The sequence below is a fragment of the Myotis lucifugus genome, unplaced genomic scaffold (genome assembly GCF_000147115.1).
Source record: "Myotis lucifugus unplaced genomic scaffold, Myoluc2.0 scaffold_3, whole genome shotgun sequence".
In the NCBI taxonomy this organism is placed as follows: domain Eukaryota; kingdom Metazoa; phylum Chordata; class Mammalia; order Chiroptera; family Vespertilionidae; genus Myotis; species Myotis lucifugus.
In genome coordinates this window covers 29,147,447-29,172,115 of record NW_005871051.1, presented here as the reverse complement: position 1 = coordinate 29,172,115, position 24,669 = coordinate 29,147,447, and the positions used below count along the sequence as shown (strand labels likewise).

At 52.9% G+C, this 24,669-nt stretch overlaps 1 protein-coding gene across 1 annotated transcript in view; it reads right to left on the bottom strand.

Moving 5' to 3' along the window:
- SH3BP4 (SH3 domain binding protein 4) overlaps positions 1-14,733 on the bottom strand; it is a 51,447-nt gene extending 36,714 nt beyond the window's left edge. Inside the window, 2 exon segments of the mRNA XM_006082682.3 lie at positions 5,734-5,811; positions 14,714-14,733. The gene's annotated coding sequence lies outside the window, so the exon portion shown is untranslated.
- Positions 14,734-24,669: the final 9,936 nt, after the last annotated feature.

Genomic DNA, 24,669 nt, shown 5'->3' with positions numbered 1-24,669 from the left:
AGTCACCTCCCGCCCCTGAGCGCTCCCAGACTGGGAGAAGAGTGCAGGCTGGGCTGAGGGACCACCCCCTCCAGTGCATGAATTTTCATGCACTGGGCCTCTAGTAATTAAAATAAAAGGACCCTGCTAAGAGTCCACTAGGGTAAACACAGTTCTTCTGTTGTTGATAAAAATTATGTTCAACGGCAAGGCCCGGACCACTATTCTACATCAGAGGACATCCCAGGCCAACAGAGCATCGACTGGCGCTTTTCTAATTGCATCCGAACCAGCAGAAATGAGAACACACACTCCAGCTCCTCTGTAGGCACAGTAAGTGTAAGCAGGATTTATGGGCGACGACAAAGAAGGAAAAAGAATTGAGCCGTGTTTACTGAGCGCAAAGTCCAGGGCTGCCTGGGATGGGGAGGAGGGAGAAGGAAAGGTATTCCTGTCCACAAGAACCAGGGTGAGGAGCACACCACACAGGCACAGCAAGGCAGACCCTGCCAGGCGCTGACGGCAGAGTGGGCTGACCCTGACCTGGTGGGTCGCGGATGGTGGCTTGTAATAGGAAGACACTGTGTGACCTCGGACAGCCACCAGCTATTTAAGCCGGCTTCCTCTGCTAAACGCACAGCTTGGCTCAGCGGCCTTTCAAGTCCCCTGAATCGGGTGGGGGGGGGGGGTACTGGGTGCACCACACGTGTGACTCCAGGACCTCTGTCCACCCCACAGGGACAGGAGCATCTCGCCGTGCCGTCCCTCCTGCAAACACCATCGGAGCACGCACGCCAGGAAGATCCTCTTGCTCCTTCTGCCCAGCCCTCCCCGAGGCCAGATGCGCACCGCTAAGCAAGAGGGGCCCCGGGTAATTCACTCTGGCCAGTGGGTCGTGTTAATGCCTCTTTGGACCTTTGGGACCCCTGGGGCAACCTGAGGTCAGGAGGGCAACGTGCTTCAGAAATGGCAGGAGCCGAACTGTCAGGGCCAGGGCCGCCCCCTCAGCCACATCACAAAGGAGCCACTGGGCTACCATTTGGGGCCCTCAACAATGACACAAGAAAAGGGAGTCCCAGAGAAGCTAAATGGCTTGCCCACAGGATGGGGTTATGGGAAAATTAGAGGGAAGCAGGCAGCGAGGGAGGCAGGAGGGATGGAAAGCTTGCAGTAAGCCCAGGTGGTTATGAAGCATGCCACCTCCTCCCTTAGCAGGAGAACCAATGGCCATCACTCCCTCCTGCAGGGAGGCCCCCAGCCTGGACATCCCGGTGGCCCTGTCCCCTCCCCACAATCAACCAGCAATGGACACAGATCCACAAACTGCCTGCTGACCCAGCCCAACCCTGTTCTGCGAGCTGGGAGCTGGGAACAGTAGGTACAAGTGGTCCAGGACTGCTGTGGCGGGGGCCGCAGGCCCTTCCTGGACCAGGTGCATGCTGGGTGAGCAGCAGTGGCCAGGTCAACCAGGGAGAAGCACAATTCCTGAAAAGCAGCTTCATTTCTCAAATTCCAGGTCCTCCCCGGACTGCTGTGCTAGGTCTGACTCTCTCCAGTAATCCTCCCGTTTTCCTTTCGGGAGCAAGTCTGCAGGCCGATCTCATTCTTCTTATCCTGGAGAAACTTCTGAGGCACTAGCTCCCTAGCTCCGTTTCTGCAGATGAGGAAACCAATGTATGCAAAGTGTGCTTCTGTGCTCATCACTGAAATTCATTTGAAAGCAAGGCCAACGCTGTAGGCTCTGGGCAGAGGCCTTTTGTCTGACCCAAGGATGAAACGCATTCCCTCTGCCCTTCCTAAATCGCAGCGGCCTGCCCAGGCAACTGGAAGTAATGCACAAACAAAGGGGGGAAACTCCAGGCAGAGACAGGAAAACTGGGGTTTCTGATTAGATTGAAAACGTCTTTGTGAGTCTAAGTAGGTTTCAGCAAGAGACTGGAAGGCTCTTGAAATAAACAATGGTAGAATCTTTCTTCATTCACGCCTTTTATCTCCAAAGCCTCAAGTATGCTAAACATTTCTCATTGTCTTCATGACAGGGCCTGCTTTAAGGAGGATGAAAAGGCAGGGTAGCTACCAGGCCAAAACACAAGGCTTCTAAGAACACAACTGCCATTTTTAGTGTGGCGTGTGGCTGGGGGCAGCTGGGGGTGCGGCTCAGGTTTCTGGTCTGTTCACATGCCCTGGGCTTCACACTTTGGGGCTCATGACCTCACTCATCCAATGGCAGCCCTGTACTTACTGAGGCAGCCACACGTGAGGCATTTCAATGCAAAGGCTGGGAAAGGGGCGAGTAATGTCTCAGGTTCGTGCAGGGCTGCAAGGTTCCCCTCTCTCAGGTCTTGGGGAGGTCGGACCTGTGGGCACAAAGGGAGATCCGATCATAAATTCCTAACGGGACAGGTCATGGTGGGTAGTCATGCCCCTGGCCTATAACTTCTAAATGGTTTACCTTGGCCCGAAGCCAGCCCTGTCCATTGTTTCTGGGCATCTAGGTTAACTCACCTTTGAAATAAGCGTAACCACCAATCCGCAATCCAATCTGGCCTTGCTTTCTCCCCCCTTCAGGAACTCTTCCTATGTTCCCTCCTTCATGCCTTAATCCTAAATGCGTAAAAGAAACTGCACACTGACATTCGAATGAAGTGTTTTTCTCCGTCTGTTGCTTCCAGATGTGTCCTCTGTTTGGCTCCAATAGATTTTTACAAAACTTCTCTACAGGTTTGGACACGCTACATCAACAGAACTGACCCCATGCGGGGCCCAGGCAGGCGCGGGATCGGGGCTTCTGGGTCACCCGGCCAGTGACGGTCCATGCAGGCCTGGATGTCACCTGGCCTTAGCCGCTCAGTTCCAAAGACACCTGAAAGCTGGGATGTCCCCTACATACAGACCAGAGTAAAAGCGACGCGAAGGAACGAGGGGAGAGTGCCCTGGGAGGAACGAATGGGCATGGGCGTCCTTTTGGGGTGACGAAAAATGCGATGGTGGTGGATACAACACTGCGAACGCACTAAATGCCAACACATCGTACATCCCAAAATGGTTAATTGGAAATATTATGTGAAATTCACATAAACAAAACAAAACAAAACACACCGTCAGGAAAGTCTGGAGGTCCTAGTCTGAAACGCCAGAAGAGCAAAAGTTTGTTAGTTCTCCCTGTGGACCAGTCAGGGTCCCCAGCCAGCCACCCCTTCAGAGTGGGGACAAGTCTTAACTGTATCCTTGATTTTCAAGTAAACTTACAGTTCTGAGAGAACAAAAATTAATTTCATCTGTTTATCTTTACTCTAAAAAGTAGCTGTGTAGCTCACGTTTGTGGCTCAGAATTGATTTCTGTTGGCTGGTGCTGGCCTTGGGGACAGTGCCCACATAGCTCATGTGTCCTCCTAGGGGCCAGGTAAGGGAGGCAGCAAAGGAGTAGCTTGGGGCACACCTCCTCGAGCTCTAGGCCTGGTCTTTGCTACTCATTGTAATAATCCTCTGATCTTGAACTCTCTCTGAGCCTCAGTTGTTATCTGTAAAATGGGCAGATGCACAGTATCCCAGGGCTGGAGTAGACACGACATGTAGCGAGCAGGTGCTTGGCTGGAGCGTCCTGAGCGGAGCCTCCCACCTTCACGGGCACCCGCAGAGCCGTGGGTCTCCCCCAAACAGCTCTCAGGGCAAGTTGTGTTATTTCCAGTTATACCTGTCATTGATCCTGGTCTTAAAGGGCAGGGCACTGGAGTCAGCCCCTTCCTGCTCCCTCACCTGGTTCAGCATTCGAGCAGCAGCGTGGACACCTGAACTAGAACACCTAAGCTAAAGTTGCGGGAATTACATGCCAATCACAAAACTAGGCACCAGCAAAACTGTAGACATAGAAACTGAAATCCTGGGAAGTTCCATCTCACAAAGAACTTGAGACAAATCAGATCTTGACTATTAAGCACAGAGAAAACATGGCATTTATGTTCCTGGGAGGAAAAGCCACAAAAGTTGGCCAAATGTGTCAAGACGACACTTTTTGCCATAATGAGGGACGGTCTCTTTCATGCTGAGACACCGTCCAGTCTGCCAACTCCACGGCGGGTAAAGGTGAACCCCCCTCTCCAGGCTCCCAGAGCCCTTTATGCTCAGATAGAGACAGAGGGCACCGCTCTGGCTCATCCCCAAACGGCCAGGCCCCGTCTCACCCTCCTGTTTCCTCTTCTCAGAAGTCTTGCTGCTTTGGTTAGTCTGGCTCAGGGCCAGAGAAAGCAAACCACATAAATGGCAGCCCGGGAGCTGCTGGAGCCAGGGAGGGGTCCCAGGCAGGGCCCCCATGAACCTCTTCCTGTCCAGTCCAAGAGGGGACCTGCATCGGACAAGCTGTGCCTCATGAGACCATGTGGGGTGAGGCAGGGGGTCATACCGCACAACCCACTGCTATCTCTAGAGAGAAGAGTCATGCTGCATACTTGTGTTTGATTTAAAAAGCCCCAGCAATCTCGCCAATGCCAGGCCAGAAGAATTCGAGGAATGTGGATGCCTTTCACTGGGTTTCACCACCACCCAAACAGACCGCAGCCGCGGCCAGGGGGCTGCACTTATAAGGCCAGGCCTGCTGGAGGCTGCTTCCTGGGCAGAAGTATTTTAAGTCCCTGGGACCTCAGTGGCAGTGAGGACTGACCCTGGGCCCACAAGACTCCGGAATTCTTCACTAATAAAAGCCCCCAGGCCGTAACCTGAAGACGTCCCTAACATTCTTTCTGTCCCTAACGGTCTTTCTATCCTAAAGCACAGGCCATAAGGCAAACAAAGACCAGTGACGTAAAAGTGGGGAGAAGAACATTGGGGCAAAGTCTCCCCCAGCTGAATAGAGGGTGGTGTGCTTAAAGGAAAACCTGAAATAATTCAGGCGCCCACTTGATGGGGAGAGGATTTTAGTATTCGAACAGGACCTGAAAGGAAGCTCCCGGGAGCTGTTCCCTCTCAAATTCCACTGCCCAGGATTATGCAAATGTCCATTATGATTCTGTCCAATCCTTTCACCCAGGGAGGAAAGACTCTGTCGTTGTTTTTGAGCACACGAAGGCTGTGGCATGTTAGCTGGACAATCTCACCCCACTGGCTTTACAAAAGGCGGTTTCCTTCTCTCGCCCAGAGAATAAAAAGTGCAGCCAAGAAAATACCCCAGAACATTCTACCAGGGAAAGGGTAGCATTTTCTCTTTCTTTTCTGCTGCGAGTGCCAACCGCCTCCAGCTCTTCCTCATGAACCTGGCTAGTGCTTCCTTTTAACATTTTCTGCTATTGTTCTCCCAGAGCCCCAACGGGGGTGACCCGGAACCACAGGGCCACATGGAGCTCTCTGGCCATTGTTTGGGAGCGCATAACCTCTTACGTGATAAGAATAACTCCTTTGTGCAAACACAACAGGACAGCCAACCTGGGCTCTGTCTCATTCTGGGTAGAGCGAGAACATTCCATGGGTGGCAACAGAGGGGAAGTCGCAGAAAGTAAACAGAAAAGAGGGGCTGTTCTGGGAACTCCGTGGTGCCAGGCCCACCGGCGATGTCTGGCCTTCCCGTGAAGACAGAGCAGTGCCCTGAAATGCCAAGGGCCGCCGGAAGCTTCCGGAAGCTGCTTCTCCCTCCTGAGCTGTTCTGCATGTGCTCGGGGCTCCTCTCCCCACGCAGATCTGTGCACCTCCGCCAGGACACAGTTGCCTCCACACAGCGGGTGCAGGGACAGCGGCTCATTCAAACACCCCGTGTGCATCGCTTACCTGCCACAGGCCACCAGCTCCCGACGTCAGAGGTGGAGTCCCAGGACCCGGCCTTCCCTCCAGAGAAGAAGGGAGATGCTGCAAGACAAAAGGGAACCGTGACCAAGACTGGGTCTCACTCAGCCCAAAACCCACGTCTCTATTTCCCTCCAAGACTCTCCCAAAGCTAGAGCAGCCGCATTTACGTGGTCAGGCAGGGCAGTGGTGGACCCTGTGAGGTGGCGCCCAGGTGCCCGTTCCATGCCAGCCGCTGGGCATGTGGCCGGCGGGACCCTCTCCTCGAACTGCCCTGTCCCAGGGAGAGAAGGCAGACCCTCACCTGCTCTCAACTCCTGAGAACTCCAGGACCTCCCAGGTCGGAGGTCCTTGGGTCTCGAAGGGCTTTGCTGAGACCGCAGGGCAGCCTGCTCTCCTCTGCCCACACCTCCCGCTCAGAGCAGGTCCCCACAGTGTCCCCACAGACCGAGCCCAGTCAGAGCTCGTGTGCCTTCCTTCCCCTGCTGTTACTTCTGCTGCAAAGACTGGCAGTGTTCGCTCAGCAGAAGAATCTTATCAGCTGAACCCTTAAGACACACTCCAATCGCCTGCCAGCAGTGGGGCTCCCTCCCCACGTGGTGGGGTCACCAGGAGGCAGAGCACTAACATGTGAAGTACAGAGCCCACGCCTGTGGCAGGTTCCATAAACAAGTGTGACGATGACAGAGAGGAGCGGGATTGAAGGTCACCACCCTGAGTCCCGGCTTAGCTCCCTGCATCCAGGCCGACGTCTGGACCGGCCACAGGGGCTCTGGGCTTTTGAGGAGCCCTGGACCTGGCCAGGCTGTGAAAGGGGAGGCGGATTCACTCTGCACACCTTCCCTCAATCAAGGCCTCACAGCCTGCAAACCGTGCCCGCCCCCAAGAACAGACCGCCCAGAGCAGCCCCCTCCTTATACATATTTCACATGCAATTAAATGAGTATCGCAAGCAGGCGAGGATTACCCCTGTGAGGCTGGGACAGCTGGCGAGTTTTCAGGACACCGTTTCCCCCCGGGGCTTCAGCAGTGAAATGAATTCCAGATGCACAGAATGACGGGCGGGCGTCCAACTCGCATGGACACAGCGCATCTCGCGGTAGAGACAGACCTCCCAAAGGCCCAGCAATGAGAGAAATCCCACAGGCGAAGGGGACAGGCTTATCCCAGCCAGTGAACTCCACGGAAAAGGCAACAACGCGAGGAAACATACTCTGACACGACAAGAGAGCAGATCCCGAAGGAGACGGAGAAATGGGGGGGGGGGGGGGGGCGGATGTTCAAGACATGGAAACAAGGGGCCATTGTCCACACATCGGTGTATCTTGGACGTGTCCACCGTACTGCTCACAGGTCCAAGGAAGACTCGGATTATTCGGAGAACCTCAGACCATGCGGCCAAGTGCTTGCGGGAGTCCGAGGATTCATGCCCGGACAGAGCTGTTGGGAACCTCATTGTGTTAGAAGGGGAGAAGGAAGTGAAAAACACACCAGAGGAAGTGAAAACCCGAACAGAGGGGCCTCTTGGAAGTGAGTTTATGGGTATTTTTCTGCTTCCTCTGTTTCCAATTTGTTCAACAGTGAGAGAGAGTGTGTTTCTTTTTTTTCTCTTCTGACTTTTAAGAGTGACTCCTCAAAAGTCACTACACCAGCCTGAGAAGTTTGGGAAAACTGGAAAACTGCTAAGCCTAGTCCTTAAGTTTCCAAGCCACCATGATGGACGCGTATGGATCCACTGGCCAAAGGGTCCCCACATCCTGCATCTGCTAATTTTGGGGGTAGAGTCACTCCAGGCAGGAAGTGGTCCTCCCCACTCCCTGCCTCCACCACGCCCATGCCGGAAAGGACCACAGCAGTGGAACTAGAGGGGGAAGTGGAACCCTGAAATCCTTGTCCTTCCTATTATAGAAGCAAACTTTGGCTTGTGTGCCAAGTCCATCCAATGTGTCACCTCTCTTTGTAAGGCCCATGGACAAAGAATGTTTTATTTTTTTAATAATTGGGGAGAAACTCAAAATAAGAATAATATTTCGTGATGTGAAAATTATAGGAAATTCAAACCGCAGTGTCTGTAAGTCAAGTTACGGGGAACACAGCCAGCCACACCAGGGTGTTCACCTTCTGTCCACAGTTCTTTTGTGTGTCAAGAACACAAACCTGAAAGTATCTGGTCTGGCCTTTTCCAGAAAAAGTGTGCCACCCCAGGTTCTCTACCAACCCCGCTTATGCACTGAGGCAAAAGACCAGGCTATGGTGGGCACACAGGGCCATGGGCATGCACCCATGGGTGCATGGCTGGACACCAAGTCCTGGCCTAGTTGGCAGGTGGCATGAGAGATGGCAACAGGGAAGGAAAGAAAACAACAGGAAGGTATGAGGTGTAGCTAGAAAAGGAGACAGAGGTGGCCCCAGAGGGAAAACTTCATCAAGTCAAAACTGCTGGCTCCAAGGTCAACAAGGAAGTGCTCTTGTCCTGGGGGCCCCACCCCATACCTGATAAGGATCAGTCCTTACGCAAGTAATGCTCAAGACATTGATCTCTTGGCCTCGCCAGGGACCCTAAGTTTTTCACTGTTTATGGGAGAAACTCTAAGACAACCAACTTAGAAAATCGCAAAAGTAACACTTGGGTAGACTGGCGATGGCCTTTCTAGTTAATGCTATCAACACCAACACCTTGGAAGCTATTCTCGGAAACAGTATTTCAGCAGGTGGAGATGACACAGCCAAGTGAGAGTGTCTGACATCTAACCCGATTCATGTGGTGAAATTTTCTTACGCAGAACACAGAACTGGTTTGCTTACCTTTCCTATAGTTACTTAACATTTCAAATTTCACTGGGGATGAGAGAAGGAATGCCCTTTCCTCTCTCCTATACTGAGTATGAAGCACAAAAGGGAGGGGTTTATTGAGACAAACAACCAGACACCACAATGGTTTCTTTATGTGTCTGTCCACTTACTCTGCACACCTGCGGGTTCCTACCTGGTACCTGACACCTATCAAATCAGTGGTGAAGTTCACCGACTATCCTTCCTCCTTGGGTGCGGTTTCTGTTTGTCTGTGTGAGAGATGGGAGGCCCTAGGTGTTACCTGTGCCCTCTCTCTCAGGTATGTGGACTCCCACAGACACCTGTGGTCAGAAGGTAGCTTTCTCCTCCTCCTCCTCCTTTGGGCTTGTGCTCCTTCTGGTTGGACCTGGTGGGCCTAGGCATAGACATATTTATGCATTGAACTTACATGAATGAATGGACACAAGTGAGGCGAGAGCAGCTGCTACGACAACCCACATGGAATATTTCAGAGAGACTCCACAAAGGTGCAACGCTAAAAAGGGGCTGGCACACCGGGCCACATTCAACACTGGAGGAAAGAATAAAACTCTAGAACTGGATTCAGACAGTTTAACTAACGTCTTTATGCTGTTGCTTGATTTTACCTTAAAAATCAGAGGACCACGCTTGTTAGTTCACATAAGACACTACTGACCAATGACACTCAGAAACGACCTTCCCCAATGTTAGGAAGATGGAAGATAAACGCCCATTAGCCTGTTTCCCAATTTTTTTTTTTTAAACAACCTTCTTCTTCCAGGCTTTGACTAGCTTTTCCAATTCACTGACCAGTTAATCTAGGAGTTTCTTAGCCAGACCTGGGCAGGAGGTTCAAGTCCAGGGTTATGACCATCGCCACTTAGAAGCTGATGAAGGAGATCTTCCCGGCAAGTCCTCAGACCTTCGATCTGATCCGTAACCTTCTCCCATGAATCAATGGGGGAGATGGCACCAGTCAGGGAACTGCATGCGTGACCCCAGGTGGTGGAAGGCAAGCTGCAAACACAGGACTTCTGAGACGTGCCCGTGTCACACCATGGGTTCTGTCAGCTCAGCCCTTACTGGCTCCATGACCTTTGCTAAATCGCTTACCTGGACTCTGGGCCTCAGTTTCCTCAGGAGGAAAACAGGGCAGTCCATAATTCCAGGTGAGCGTACCCCCACTCAACGTGGCTTTGTCTCTTCTGTGTTTTCCACTGGCCTGTCGATCACATTGAGGGCAGAGACTCTGCCTTTTTCTTTGACACAGAAAAGACCCTCTATTTAGTGCCAAATACATAGTAAAAACCTCGAAAAACTTCTTCCACCTAAATAAGGCAGTGGTGCTCAACAGTGGTGCGATCCGACTCCTGGCCCGGAGCGCCTACTAAAACAGAAGGCTGGTTGTCTCCACCCCCAGAGGCCCAGGGGTAGGGGCTGGGCCTGAGAATCTGCATTTCTAACTCACTCCAAGCAATGGCGATGCTGTTGGTCCCTGGACCACACCTTGAAAGCCACCGGTATGGGCATTTTAGCAAATGAGAGAACTAAGGCTCGAGGTTTCAATGGCTGACCGAGATCAAGAAATGGGAAGCTGGGAGCACACAGCCAACGTCGTGGGCAAAGCCAGCACCAGTGACCGACACCCAGAACCATGGTCAAGTGCAAAGCAAACAGAGGGACACCAGGCAGGTGGCGGTGAGACAGGATGTCTCCAAGGGAGGGCCCAAAGCGCTGGGCAGGGTCCCAATGTCGCACTTCCTTCTTCCTTTCCTTCTCCCATGACTGACGTTATGAAACCTTCCGAGTCTGTTCAAGTGGGAAGGAGCCGAGTGTCCTGCTTGGGCCAGAGGCAGGGAGTTTCTGTGTGAGTCCGGGGAGCGCACACAGAGTAAGCAGCCCTCAACACACGCTGAGGAGCTGTGAACATTTAGGACAAGTTCGTGTGGTGAAGCCCAGACCCTCTTTGAACTGGACTCCAACCCTGGCTCCGCCACTGAATGTGTGACCACCCATATTCCCGGCGCTGGGAGGGTGGGTGACGCTACGATCCGATGCTGTCCCCAGCGTCCCACACACATGGTGCTCAAGAGCTGGTCCCTTTCGTCCAGAGTCCCCCGCCAACCCTTCCTCGGGGTGTCCTCGTGGGAAGAGCTGGCCCGAGGAGGAACACCAGCCTTCTGACCTCTTGGATTCTCCTTTCCGGGGGTCAAATCTTCACCCTGGCAACCTCTCACCTAGCAACAGTGAAAGGGGCAAGAGAAGGAAAAACGCAGCCTGGAGCGGCCCACGTCAGCCCTGCAATGGGTCTGCATTCCCTTCCACGCCTGACTCATCCCGGACTGAGGCTCTCAAGAGCCCCCGCCACCCCCCCCCCCCACACTCCCGTTCAGCTTTGCGAAAGGGGTGCGGGGCTTCCGTCTGCCTTACGGTCAGGACCGTGGTAACCGTCACAGTTTAGAACACCTGGCCAAGCAGTGCAGTAAAGGGTGGAACACTGATTTTGTAAGAGCACCAAATAACTCCTAGTTCGTTAATCTGAGTACATATCCCAGACCAGCCGCTCAGCAAGGCTGGGCAAAGGGCACCCATGGCTGCATGGAAAGGCATTTCCCTCCCGATCCCCCGAACTCCTGAGCACAGGTGGGAACACGCATGGAATTGGGACCCGGTCAGAACACGGCAGTCCAGGAAGTGTTTCAGGGAGAGGAGAGGCAGGTTCTCACTTCCCACCAGGGCCAGCTGAGCCTCCCTGATTAGTCTCTCTGCTCAGGGACTGCTCCAGATACTGACTTATTCTCACCTTCGTCACAAGCCACTGTCAGCCGGCAGGAAAGGTTCACGGAGCTAAAACGCAGCACACACTCTGGGCTGGCGCTCGTCTAGCTTGGAGGGGATGCGGGGCTGGCACCAGCAGTCACCCATCATCTCCCAGATCACCCTTGGGCTCTGCTCCTTGTGAGCTAGAGGGACTGGCAAGATAACGAAAACCCTGCGCCCTGCCCTCCGAATGGAAGGAAGAAAAAGCAGGTGCCTACCTGTAAGCCAAGGCGGAAAACGAAGACGCTGAGAGACAAAGCTGCTCGTATGGGTACAGAACAAGATGGAGAGGGAACGCCTAGATGGAGAAGGAGCTCGTCGGACCCACCTTGGCTGACCGGGCTCACACAGGTGTCAAGGGAGGATGCCACACACGGGAGTCAGCTCCCTCTGCGTTGGTCTCCGAGCTCCCCTCATCCCGCCAACACAGGGGAACTTTCTCTGATGATCTGAGCACCTTCTGCCTCACGGGTGGTGGACAGTCATGAAGACAGACTTGCTGTCTGAACTCTCACTGGGTGGGGCTGCAGTATCTGCCTTGCTCATGACTCCGGAACAGGGAAGCCTGGACTCTTGAAGACCACAGGTATAGAATCCAGGTACAGCAGTGAGCCCCTCCCTGTCCTGTCCGACACACTCTAAGAGGGTGGGTGCAGTCTGCCATGTCCAGGGCAGCCCTGGGGTCAGTGCCCAGCCTCCTGTCCTGCCGAGGGACGATTCTCAGAGGGTCCCCAGCAGTCACGGTGACCATGAGCTCAGTCCCCCACCTGGCCCTTGCTTTCCCCCTTCCCCATCTCACTCTCCCAGTTCCCCACTCCTGCTTCAGGAGGCCACCTCTCCCCCAAAATCAGCCCCCTTGCCTCAGGCTCGGCATTTGGGGGTCCCAGACCAGAGAAGAGGAGAATATGAATCTGGCACCAGATGCTGGGCCTTTCGGCCAAGACACACACATACACACACACACACACACACACACACACACACACACACGGCTGGTGATATAAATGAGCACGTTCTCGGCCAGTGCCGCCCAAAGCCAGTGGGCTATTGTAGCGTGTTAGAAATGCCCGATTTAGAAAGCCAAGGAAGTATTTTGTTCCATCAATAAAATACATTTATACTCAACTAAAGCTGGAGAAAAGCAACGGATATTTATACCGCAACTGACATTTTTACATTAAAAATACTATATAAATGCACTGTGGCTCCCATCCAGGCTAGAGGCCATCGGAGCTCACGGTTCCCAAGGAAGTCCTGATGCTCAGCTGGGCCTGGATCCCAGTTCCGGCCCCACGGGCCCAGCCCAGTGTCAGCAGGAAGCCCACTAGCCTCCCGAGAGTACCACGAGCTGCGACCTCGAGTCACTTACATGTCGGGGCTCTGCTCAAATGTCACCTCCTCAAGTCCCCAGACCCCGTGCTGCTTTCCCAGGGCAGCTGCTATAACAGAATGCCAGCAGCTCGGTGACTTAAAACCAATTGATTCTGCTATGGCCTGGAGTCAGAACTCTGAAACGGCTAAAGTCAAGGCATAGGCAGGTCTGGTTCCTTTGGAGGCTCCAAAGGTAGAATCCATCTCCCTGCCTTTTTCAGCTTCTAGCATCACCCGGATTCCTGCCCTGTGGTCCCTCCCTCCACCTGCAAGCACATCACCCTAATCTGTCTCCATCATCTCATGGACTTCTCCTCTGTAGTCAGATCTCCCTTTGCCTGGCTTTTAAAATGTCACCTGTCAGGCCCTGGCCAGGCAGCTCAGTTGGTTAGAGCATCGTCCTGACACGCCAAGGTTCCAGGTTCGATCCCCTGTCAGGGCACATACAAGAAGCAACCAATGAATGCATGAATAAGTGGAACAACAAATTGATGTTTCTCTCTCTCTCTAAAAATCAACAAATAAAAATACTTTTTTAAACGACACATCATTACATTATAGTAATAGTCACAGGTTCTAGAGATTAGGATGTGTATATCTTTGGGGGCCATCATTCACCCCAACACATTCCCTACTTAAAACAGCACACCTTTCACTCCCCCACTGGCTTCACATGTCACTCCTGACATTCTTTGTCTGTCGCTTGTTATTTCCTTTCTCTTCTACTAGAATAAGTGCTCTATGGAGGCAGGTGGCTCCCCTAAACTACCTGGAACAGAGCAGGCACTGAGTAAATGGCCATGGCACCCCCCAAGCAATCGTCAGGAACTCACCTGTCTCATTCACTGTTGTATCCCAGCTCCCAGGCCTGCACTGGGCACACAGCAAGATGCTCCTTTAGCAAGGCCTGTTCCTGAACATAAAACCAAGTCCCCAGGGCCTGTGAGCTGCACATCGGGTTGCCTCCCGTGTGGTCCCAGGTGCATCTCTCCCCCAAGCCCATGGCCCTGCAAGCTCCCCTTCAGCGCATCCCTCTCTGCTCACGAACACAAACTGCCTGCTTCCTCCTGCCACCTGCCCATTTCAGGGCTCTCCCCAATCTGGCCTATCCCATCCCCAGCCTCCTTAGCCCCTCCTGCCAATTTCCTTCACTCTGGCCAGGTCAGCTGCCCACCCTAACCCTGCACACACATCCCACCTCCTCCTGTACGTAGGGAATGCCTCCTCGGTACCCTCCTTCCAGGCCCAGCTCCCACCCACCATGACTCCAGGTGTCGGTGACACCTCTGCCACCCAACTAAAGAACAGCACTTCGGGGCAGGCCGACCTACGCAGGTGAACTCACAGCCTCCGGTTCCCTGGGGCTAAGTCTCTGATGAGCACTTATGCTCCCTGAGGAACAAGCCCTTACATTTCTCCAGTGCCCTCTAGCTCCTGGGCCTTGCATCAGATGGACCAGGAGGTCAGGCCCTGACTGGGCACAGGACGTCCATGACTGCATGGCCAGTCTCCACGGCAGGAAAGCAGCCCACCCAGTGTCAGCGTGACAACGGGTCCAAACACAGAAGTGGACAAACCTAGCGAAGCCACAGGTCTGCCCACAAGTGCCACCAGCCCACAGGAGCAGATGCCCCTCCTCACCTGAGAGGGGCCCAGGCACCACAGGAAACCAAAATCGAAGTATAGCCGGGGGTGAGGGGAGATCAGGGTCTCTGGTAATCAGAAATCCAGGACACCCAGTGAATTTGAATTTCAGATACACAACAATTTTATTAGTGTATGTGTGTCCCATAGGGTCAAATGTTCCTGGGTGTCCTGCACTTTTATTTGCTAAACCTGGCTACAGGGGTGCCCCGCCCCAGACTGTGCCACTCAGAGGGGTTTCCCAAGACTTGCGGCCTCAAGGGGAGAGGTGGGAGATGGCCTGGCCGGGGGCAGGGTGACCAGAAGGCAAGCTCACCACGGGGCTAACGTCCACTCCTTCCAGAGTTCGCTAACTAAGAGGTGCTCTCCGTGCGATTTCCTTCTCATTGAAGAGCTCTTTAAAAATAAAATCTTTCTTGCCAGCTGTAAAAAGGGGCTGCCTCCATACTATTTTTCCATTCCGGCATAATTCTTCAAGAATTCACAAACAAAGCTGCGGCCCTCCGACAACAAAGATCGCCATGGAGACAGATCACCTCCATCATGACTTCACCTCCCATTCCACCAGCACCGACCGCAGATTGTTACCAGAAGAATTCTTGTGAAAACAAACACAAGCCCACGGCAGGCATGGCAGGAAACGTAGCAGCTCTTTCTAATTTTAACTTTCTCCAGGAATGCATTCCCGCTGAACGGCTGGGCACATTCTCTCCAGGCCCCGCGTTCCTTCAGGAAAGCGGTCACCCCCGGAGTCCACAGCGGCTGGCAGAAGGGATGAGCCCAAGTTGGTCTCTTTAAAATGACCAAGAGGCCAAAACATGGTATTTGAACAGGAAAGCACTCCCCGACCAGAGGGTGAGCCACAGAGGGGGACACACAGAGCTGACTCGCCACAGGAAGGCAGCGTCCAATAATTACCATAAGCAGGAGCCAGTTTCCCAGGCCCAGGGCCAACGCGAGGGGACCACGGGCCAGAAGTGAGAACACCTCACAAACAATCCTGCAGATTACCACCCTGGGACAGAATTCAGAACTAGCCTCATTGGATTTGTAAAGCCCACGTGGCCAGGAGACAAACGGGGAGGCAACATTTGCAATGCTTACAGCCAAGAAAGGTTTATTTTCCAGAAAATTCCAAAGGACTACAATTCAAGAAGAAAAATGGGCAAACACCATGAAAAGGATCTTTGCATGAGAAGAAACCAGAATAGCCAATAAGCATTAGTTTATGGCTAATGATAAGGAACGCATAAAAATTAAAACCGAGTCAGATACCTTCACATATCCATCAGTCCAGACATCACCCCAAAGAAAGTCCGCTGAGGGCCCAGCTCCCTGCCTCCTGGGGCTCTCTATGTGGCTGCTTGCTTCCTCAAAGCCAGCAAGACAAAGTCTGTCATCAAGAAGCTGGACTTTCACAGGCCTCCGGTGAAATCTAATCATGGGCGTGGCCTCCATCACTTTTGATGGATCCTATCAGTTAGAAGCAGGTTGCCAGGCCAGCCCCATCTGGGCAGGATCACCTGGGGTGTAAATACGGGGAGGTGGGGGTCATTAGGGGTCATGTGAGAGCTGGCCAGCCACAAACTGAGCACAGTTCCATTTACATAGACAGAGGTTAAACAGTTTTAAGAAATGGCATTGCATAGGGACACCTGTTTATTGCTCTGCGGTAAAATTATAAATAAAGGGAATGATAACCACAAAATTCAAGACAGGACTACCTTCAATGCTTAACGCATATTAAAGACATTTTGGGGAGGCAGGTGAGAAGAACGCAGGGTTCGGCAGGGGCATCAGAACTTCAAAGTTAAGGGTCAAGTTCCACTTCTTGGCCTGGGTAGTGGCTATCCAAGTCTATAGGAGTGTTCATGGTTTTTGTGGTTTCCTGTTCATCCCCAATACGTTCAAGTATTATTAATATATCTCAACACTTAGGGGCCACAGGGCTTGGCCCCTGGGCACCCCATGGACTAGTCAGGTCAGGTGCCCGGCGCACTGTGGGGCCTCGGAAATGCCCTGCCTCCCTGCAAGGAAACAGACCAGCCCCGACCTGGAAGCATGGCTCCACCTGGAAGTCCCTCTCTTGCCAAACCAAATCCAGAGGCCTCCAGCGTTCCCTGGCAGCCTTCTCCTCCCAGGCTGGGTTAGGACTTCTGGATCTCACCCCACCCCTTGCGGCTCCCGCCCGTCCTGAGATGTGGGCCTTGGACTCTGCAGACCTCAGCCTCCTCATTAGTCCACGGCTGCCCTCCAAGGCCTCCAAGCGCCCTGTGGTAGGGGCTTTGTGCCTCTCCAGGCATCTGAAAACAAGAGCCATCAGAGGCTGGAAGTTGGGAGCCACCCAGACCACATCCTGTTTGGCTGCGGCACCGATTCAGTCATGCCAATATTGCGGAACAAAAGAACGTTCTGCTTCAGGGGGAGACGCCACAGCAGGGAAGGAACCCGACAGGGCTCTGGCCAGGGGCACAACGGCCCACGCGCCCGCCAGCTCAGCCCATGGCTGACAGCCGGTTGTGCCCAGGGCCCTGCGTCTGCCCACCCCTCTACCCCGAACGGCTCAGGCTTTCAGATGCTTGGTGAGTGAATGACTGACCACGTGCTTCTGAGCGGGATGAGGACGCGACAGGGTGGATGAGTCTTGAGTGACAGGGAGTTGCTGGGAGCACAGGAGAGCAAACAGCCTCAGCGGCCACCCTGCTCTCTGGGGGTGGGGGGGTACCTTAAACAGGAATAAAGGCCCCCTGGGAGTCTAGCACCCCCAAACCTGGCCTCTTCTAGAAAAACCTCCACAAACGGCACAGCCAGCTCCACCTGAAGAGCTGAGGAAGGGCCCGGAGCTGTGACTTCTCCAACATCCCTGAAGCACTTCGATGGGGCCTGTTGTGGGTTTTGACGGAAATGGCTATGAGTCTCAGTCAGGCACCAGATCTGCATGCCTGGGATGGAGAAGCAGAGCGATGAGGTGAAGAACCTTCTGGAAAAGCCCAGGCAGCAGGGAAGGGGCTTGTGAGTGGCCCTGGTGCCGTCAGGACACCAAAGTGGCCGTCTGGCTCTTTGTCACATCACGGGAGAAGGGCGACACCGGACGTTCACCGGTCTCTGGTGCTCACCCAGCAGAAGGACCGTAAGCTCTGGTCCGAAGAGTTAACACGTCAGCTGGGCAGGTCCCGCCCGAGCAGCTGCAGGTGCGGTGCTAACGTGCTGTCGCTGGATTGCATGGGGGCAGGAGCCCAGCTCCCACCCTCTGCTATCGCAGGGCCTTGGGCAGGCAGCAGACCTGCCTCGCTCTACCAGGGGCCGTTGTGGGGAGTGAGTGACACGCGGGAAGCTCTCACAAAGCTCCAGGTCCAGTTGGAGCGACTTACGTGCTCACAATCGTGTTTCTCTGATGGTGAACCAGACGGGCACACAGACTACCCAGGACCACTCCCAACTCGACTGCTCCTCCCACCTGCCACCCCCTTGTCACTTTCCAGCTGAATCTCACCCCTCTACGCACATTCAGGCTTATCTTCCAATGTATCCACCTGACAAAATTTCAGATCCAGCTCCCAAGGAACAAAGCATGAGCCCCAGTCCTCCCAGAGCCCCCCCACCTGCCCGCCCAGATCACACCCCTGATGATCATGGAGCACCTGGCTACTCAAAGTGCCATCGGACCAGCAGCCTCTTCCCCAGGCCAGAATCTGCACGTTCGAGACCCCAGGCGATTCCTGTGCACACAGATTTGAGCTGGGCTGTGCGGGAACACGGCAGGTGCAGTGGAGTCCTGCAGTTATCGTCTGCTCTCCTGAGCTGGGTCCTAGAAGAAAGCCTTCTCTTCTAAGATGACTAACTCAGGTGCAGGGCCAGTGCCTGCGGGCGAGTGTGACTTCCTGGGGTGGGTGTGTAACTGTGCCTGCTCCCTGTGCCAGCTCGTGGCATGAGGAGAAGACAGCTAAAGGAGCAGATGGCTCAGCGTGGCCGCGTATACTCTGTGCGTGCTTTATTCAGCCGTCTTCGGGGGAGAGACAATCTCATCCTGTTTCCCACGCATCAATCCTGGGCCCCGAGTGGGTAACAGGACTAGCGGGGCCCTGGGCCACCACCATGAACACCTGGCCCCGCCCCCCAAGCCTAATACCCCGGCTCTGCATTTTGGAGCAGTTTATAAAGGGGCCCATTGTCCCCGGCTCTGCTCCCTTTCTCAGGTTCACCTGGCAGACGCGATGGCATTTGTGTTTGGAAACCCGCTCCCCCACCGGCCGGGAGAGCAGCTCACCTGTAAACGTCTGGTCCAGGACAGAACAAAGAACGCGCTGTGGGCAAGAGACAGGCCCCGGCCTGACCCCGAGTGGGCTGGGCCCCCAGCGCCCGGCTTTGAGGAACTGGGCGGCTGCTGGCCAGGGTGTGGAAGCCCTGGGCTTCTCCCTGGCAGGAGATCCCGACACCAGCCGTGGTCACTGCATGAAGCAGACCTGGGCGCAGAGGACCACGCCAGCCCCAGAGCCGTATCATGCAACCCCGCCACCCACTGGCCTTCCCTGCCACTCTAAATAAACTCCTTTAGAATAGAGTTAGAGTCGTAGAAAAGTTGTGGTGAAAATGGCCTATTTGTACGTATGACATTTACACAAACCAAATGGCAATCAGAAAACAAAAATCCAGAGCTGAGACATGAAACATAAAAAAAGAGGAAACTGAGAAAAATGATACAAAAGTTGTATTTGTAAGTGCCCTTCAACTGGATGTGCCCGGTGTTTTTCTCATGGTTACTCTGGGGTTGTGGATTTTGGGGAGAAAGACCACAAAGTGAGGGACCCTTCTCATCTCTTCCAGTCAAGGGCACACACTTGCTACAACCTACCATGGTTGATGCTGACCTTGGCCACCTGGCCTCCTTCTCTTAACCTTTCTCCGGGCCCCACCTCCCTCTCTGCTGAAAGATTTCCCCACCTCCACCGCCAGCCAGAGGGTATAAACACAAGCGCCTCTATTTGTAAGAAAACAAGCAAAGAAAAGTGCACAGCACAAGTCCCAGAGCACAGAGCCCTGGCTTAGCTGTAGGCAGCTCTATGCCAAACATACAGCAACCTCTTTACCACATACACACACTCCCTGTTCCCTCATAAGGACTGAAGCTAGAGACACAGATCAACAGGAGTTTAAAACTGAGTGACTGGATAAATAAAGCTGATGACCTGGCCTTGTTGATAAAAAGGCAATTTCTACGAGAGCCCAGATACCAGCTGCCCTGCGCAGGCTCCTGACACACACACCTGGCCAGGTGAGCTGGTGCTGGGTGAATGCGTTACCTGATGAGGTCCCACAAGTCTATGGTGTCCTTCACAAGGGTGACCAGAGGCGAGCCCCTAACCCTAGGGGATGCAGCCACATAGAAAGGACATGTAGGTCCCAGGCCCTGCACTCAGCTGAGACCCCTCCCCAGTCATCGTTCCCTTCGGAGAGCTCAGTGTCTGTGTGGGACTTGAACACTGGGCTGAGGACACCTGCAGATGGAGGCCGGAGGATTCAGTCTCGGGACAACTAACTACCCAGCCAGAACCCAGCGCTGTGTCTGCCTGCGAGGAGCCCCCAACGCACAGCTGCCGCCTCCACTGGGAACGAAGGCTCGGTCCCTGCACAGCACCAGTTCAGAGACATCCAATCCACACCGGCCTTCACCCCTCTGGTCCCCGAGCCCTGAGAGGTACCAGGCAGCTGCTTGCTGGGCCCTGCTCGCCAGCTCCCAGCGGCAGGGCCAGGCACATGTCACACGCCTGTCATCAGGGTAAGTTTTATGATTATCCCCGTTACAAATCACCACGTGTCCCGGTGGCCCCCCACCCCCCAGTGTGGGCACACTGCCTGCCTCAGACCCCCCTCACTCTCCTCCCTGTCCTCTCACCATGGCCAACACCAGCTGGTGAATGGCAGGGCGCCGAGGGGAGCGGGGAGGAGAGGGAAGCAGGGAGCTGAGCCTGGCAGTGAGCCCCTTGCTGTGTCTGAGGGAGAAAGCTCCTCCATGGAGCGAGAGGAAGCCCCAGGCGCCGGGCAGCTGAAGGCCTTGGGCAGCCGGACCAGCCACCTCTAACACAGAAGCCTCAGGGCCGGCAAGCTAAAGATTCCAGAAGCCACCGGGCTCCAAGGGGCCCAGCACGCCCTGAGCTGTAATTCAGGACATCAGTGTTAGCTGAGGGCTGAGTGTCCATAGATGAGCACCCCCCCCGCCCCCCTCCACCACTTCACCCAATGCAGAGTTTGAGGGGCAGCAAAGTGGGTCAAGTTCAGGATCCTCATGAAACCTTACATGACTGTTTCCCACGGCTAGAAAGGAGCGGACCTGCTGAGATAAGTGAACACATTCCTTCTCCAAGGTTCAGGCACTTGTGCTGGGCTCAGCCCACATGGGCAGTGGCGCCTACAGCCCTCCCAACCCCCAGGCTTCAGAGAGGGGAGAGGGGCCTCAGGCAGGCTGCGCCCAGCAGCGGAGGGATGCAAGAGAAAGCACTCCCGGTCTGTCCCCCGGGTCTGCACTGTGCACTCCTCCCAAAAGCTGGTTCCCTTCCACACTGGTGCCCGCCACATAATGCCAACAGATTCGCGCTGCAAGGGAATTTGTCTACCTTGCTGGGGTGCTTGCTGAAATCCCATCTGAGATGTAGAATTGGAAGGAAAACTTGAAACTGGAGTGCACAGGAGTGACAAGTATGTGGACTCCCATCAATGCCAGGGCCGTGAGGAAGTAAAGATGGCATTGCTCCTGGCAGGCATGGCTAAGTAGCTGGATGGCACACCGGTGACCTCAGTGTGGCCTGCCCCCCTCGACTGCCGGTTGAAGCGGAGCGGCAGGTTGCGAGAGAGAGCACACATGACCCCATTTCTGAAATAACGCCCACGTGACTTATCTCACAGCAGTGAGTTACAGGTTGTCAGATGACTTTTAATTTCTTCTACAGGATCTATTTTCTGAATCTATAAGCATGGATTACTCATAAACCAATAGAAAGCACAATCCATGGTCAATCTTTAGGGTCACTGGGTGGCTTATCTTCTCAAATTTCACGCTTACAGGGTGATGATGGTGTTTTATATGTGTTATTCATGACAATGGACTTGAACGCCATCGACCCTTTAAACAGTGTGCAGGGGGAAGGCGGCTTTCTGGGAGTCATGCCAGAGGAGGCTTGTTCCCAATTTCACGGAAGGAAATCCTCCTTCTAAATGGTCTGTTAGATACAAGCTCCCCAGGCACATGTGGAATGGGAGAAACCACCCTGTCTGAAACAACTCGCTGGAGTTTTCATTTTTACCACAAGCAGATTTTTGTACCTAAGAATCGTCAAAAACACTTCACAGACAATCAAAGCAAACAAATAGTTTGAAAAGGGCAGGCCGACCAACAAGCACGTGAAGAGGTGCTTGACGCCACTCACCATTAGGGAATGCAAGTCAAAACCACAACGCGACATCACCGGCCACCCACAAGGATGAGGACCATCGAACAACCCTATGCACTGCCCGTGGGAGCGTAAAACCCTATGGCTGCTGTGGACAACAGTATGGAGGTTTCAAAAAAAAAAGAATTATCATATGATAAAGTAATCCCATCTCTGGGTGTGGACGAAAGGGGCCACATTCGAACCTGACAAGCTCAGGGAAGGCCTGCATGGCGGTCTTGCAAACTCAGAGACCTAAAGTAACCACAAAGGATGGTCTGAATTAAACTTTAACTAAAAGCAGTTATGGTGGGTAGTTACATCCTAGGCTGGTATCTTCACTGACAAGGTCAACCTTTACCTTAACTGAGCCTATCTGTCTTTTTGCATCTATAATAACATACCTTTGAAAATTCTGGGTGACTTGTAACTTCCCTTTTTCTGGAGCCCCTGAGGCATAACCAAATGTGCTGGGCACCAGGACAGATACCACAAATTCCTTCATGATCATGTTAATTGTTCCTGCACCCACCTAAGTATGTGTCTATCATTTTACTTTTTATCCAACTCCAGGGCTCCTTCCCCCTCCCTCCTTTGCTTTCTCATGCCTCTCTATTCTACCACCAACGGATTTCATGTAACCCACCTATGTCCCTTCCTTTCTCCAGAGCATTATCTCAATTCGTTGAGGTTCTGCTTCCCGGCATATGTCGACAGTTTGGCTCAAATAAACTCACAAAAATTCTTTACAGGTTTCAATGGTTTTTTACGTTAACAGGGTATATATCTGAAAGAACTGAAAGTGGGGCCTCAAGCAGGTATTTGCACACCCAGGTCCACAGCAGCTCTATTCACAACAGCCAAGAGATGCAGACCAAAGGCCCATGGACAGGTAAGCAAAATGTGGTCTAGACACACAGGGGACTAGCTAGCATTCAGCCTTGAGGAAAAGAACTCTTTTAACAGAGGCTGCAACATGGATGAACGTTGAGGACATTATGCTGAGTGAAATAAGCGAGTCAAAAAGACAAGTACTGTATGACCCTACTTATACAAGCTACCTGGAACAGTCAAATGCACAGAAACAGAAAGCAGAAAGGTGATGGTGACAAGGGGAGTGGGGATGGGAGAGGGAGTGGGGTGGAGGTGGGGGAGGGGGTGCTGTTTAATGGCAAGACAGTTTTGCAAGATGAAAACGTTCTGAAGATCTGTTGCACAGCAATGTGAATACACTTCACAGGACTGAACTGCACACTTCATGATGGGACAGTGTGAACCCCGAGAAAGAAGACACCTACTAAGAAAGGCTCCTGGTGGCTAGCTGAACTCAAATTAAAATAAAATAAAAACTAAAACAGAGCCTAGTGGCCACTTATACACAGGGGCCTCTCACACAAAATGCACTTCAGGGAGAAGCCCGAACTGCCTGCCTGCACTGTGTCTCTGCCATCTGAGCCAGCCCTTATAAAGGAGTTCCTGGAATCCTATTTCAACCAATAGGACTGAGGCTTTTCCCATAAAATTGGAACTTCACAGTTCCAACCAACCAGAGCAGTTCTATTCTGACCAAGCAGGTCTCTTTTGGGCCAATCAAACTTTAAGAGTTTGGAGTCCTCATTTGTATGAGGACAGACCTAGCAGGGACCAGGTGCGGCGACTTCTGTCCGTAGAAGCTGGCTCCCTGACTGCATTCCCCTGCTAGAGCTGGAACACCAAAGATGTCTCACTGGACCAGAGCCAAGCAGATCAGCACAGGGCAAAGCGGACCACCCATGGAGGAGCGAGCAGAGTAGAGCTATCTAGCCTGAGAGGGGCTTGGCCCCAGGGAACTGGCCCGAGGGCTGCCTCACACTCCTGCTGTATCACAGCTGAGCTGTTTGCACTGAATAAAGTTTCCTTCTTCACCACACCCCAAACAGGGGATTTTTGTTGGGGTTGAATTGGTGACAATGACCATCAGTTGACAATGGTAAATCTTATGTGATTTTTTTTAACCACAATTAAAAATGAATACTTTAAAATCCTTAGAGAGGGCGGTCCTAAACAGTAGCTTATCCTGTGTTCTTCCTGTAGTTTCTGGCAGCACCTTGCAGCAACACACATGTAACAAGCTTCGATTCGGGCCTGGTGCCCCAGAAGACAGATGTAAAGCAGTTTATAAAGACAAACAATCCCGTCTGCAATAGCTTGTAGAGGCAAAAAGTGATCCTGCTCCCCAAAGTCAGCCATTTTCAACCTTTTTATCTCGAGGCACACATTGGCTAATTACTAAAATTCTGCGGCACACCAAAAAATATATATTTTTTTGCCAATCTGACAAAAGTAAACAGGTACAATTTTGATTGATTTAAAAAGTAATAATAGTAATTACCTACCCTTTTTGCTCCAAAGTGACTTTTTAAAAACCCAGGTGCCTATACTTGTATATAATGATTTCTTTTCTTTTTTTAAAAAAAAATATGTTTTATTGATTTTTTACAGAGGGGAAGGGAGAGGGATAGAGAGTTAAAAACATCGATCAGCTGCCTCCTGCACAACCCCCGCCGGGGATGTGCCGGCAACCAAGATACATGCCCTTGACCGGAATCGAACCTGGGACCTTTCAGTCTGCAGGCCGACGCTCTATCCACTGAGCCAAACCAGTTAGGGCTAATGATTTCTTATATACCAACAATTCACCAGACACAACCTTACTATGAGGGGTGACCAATAAGATGCAACTCTATTACATAACCTATATAGTTATGGTTCAAGACAGGGCATCACACAGGATGGCTATTGTTGTGTTGGCTGTTGTCATTTTTTAAATTTGACAATCTAAGGGAAAAGAGGTCAGTGCCCTTGACTA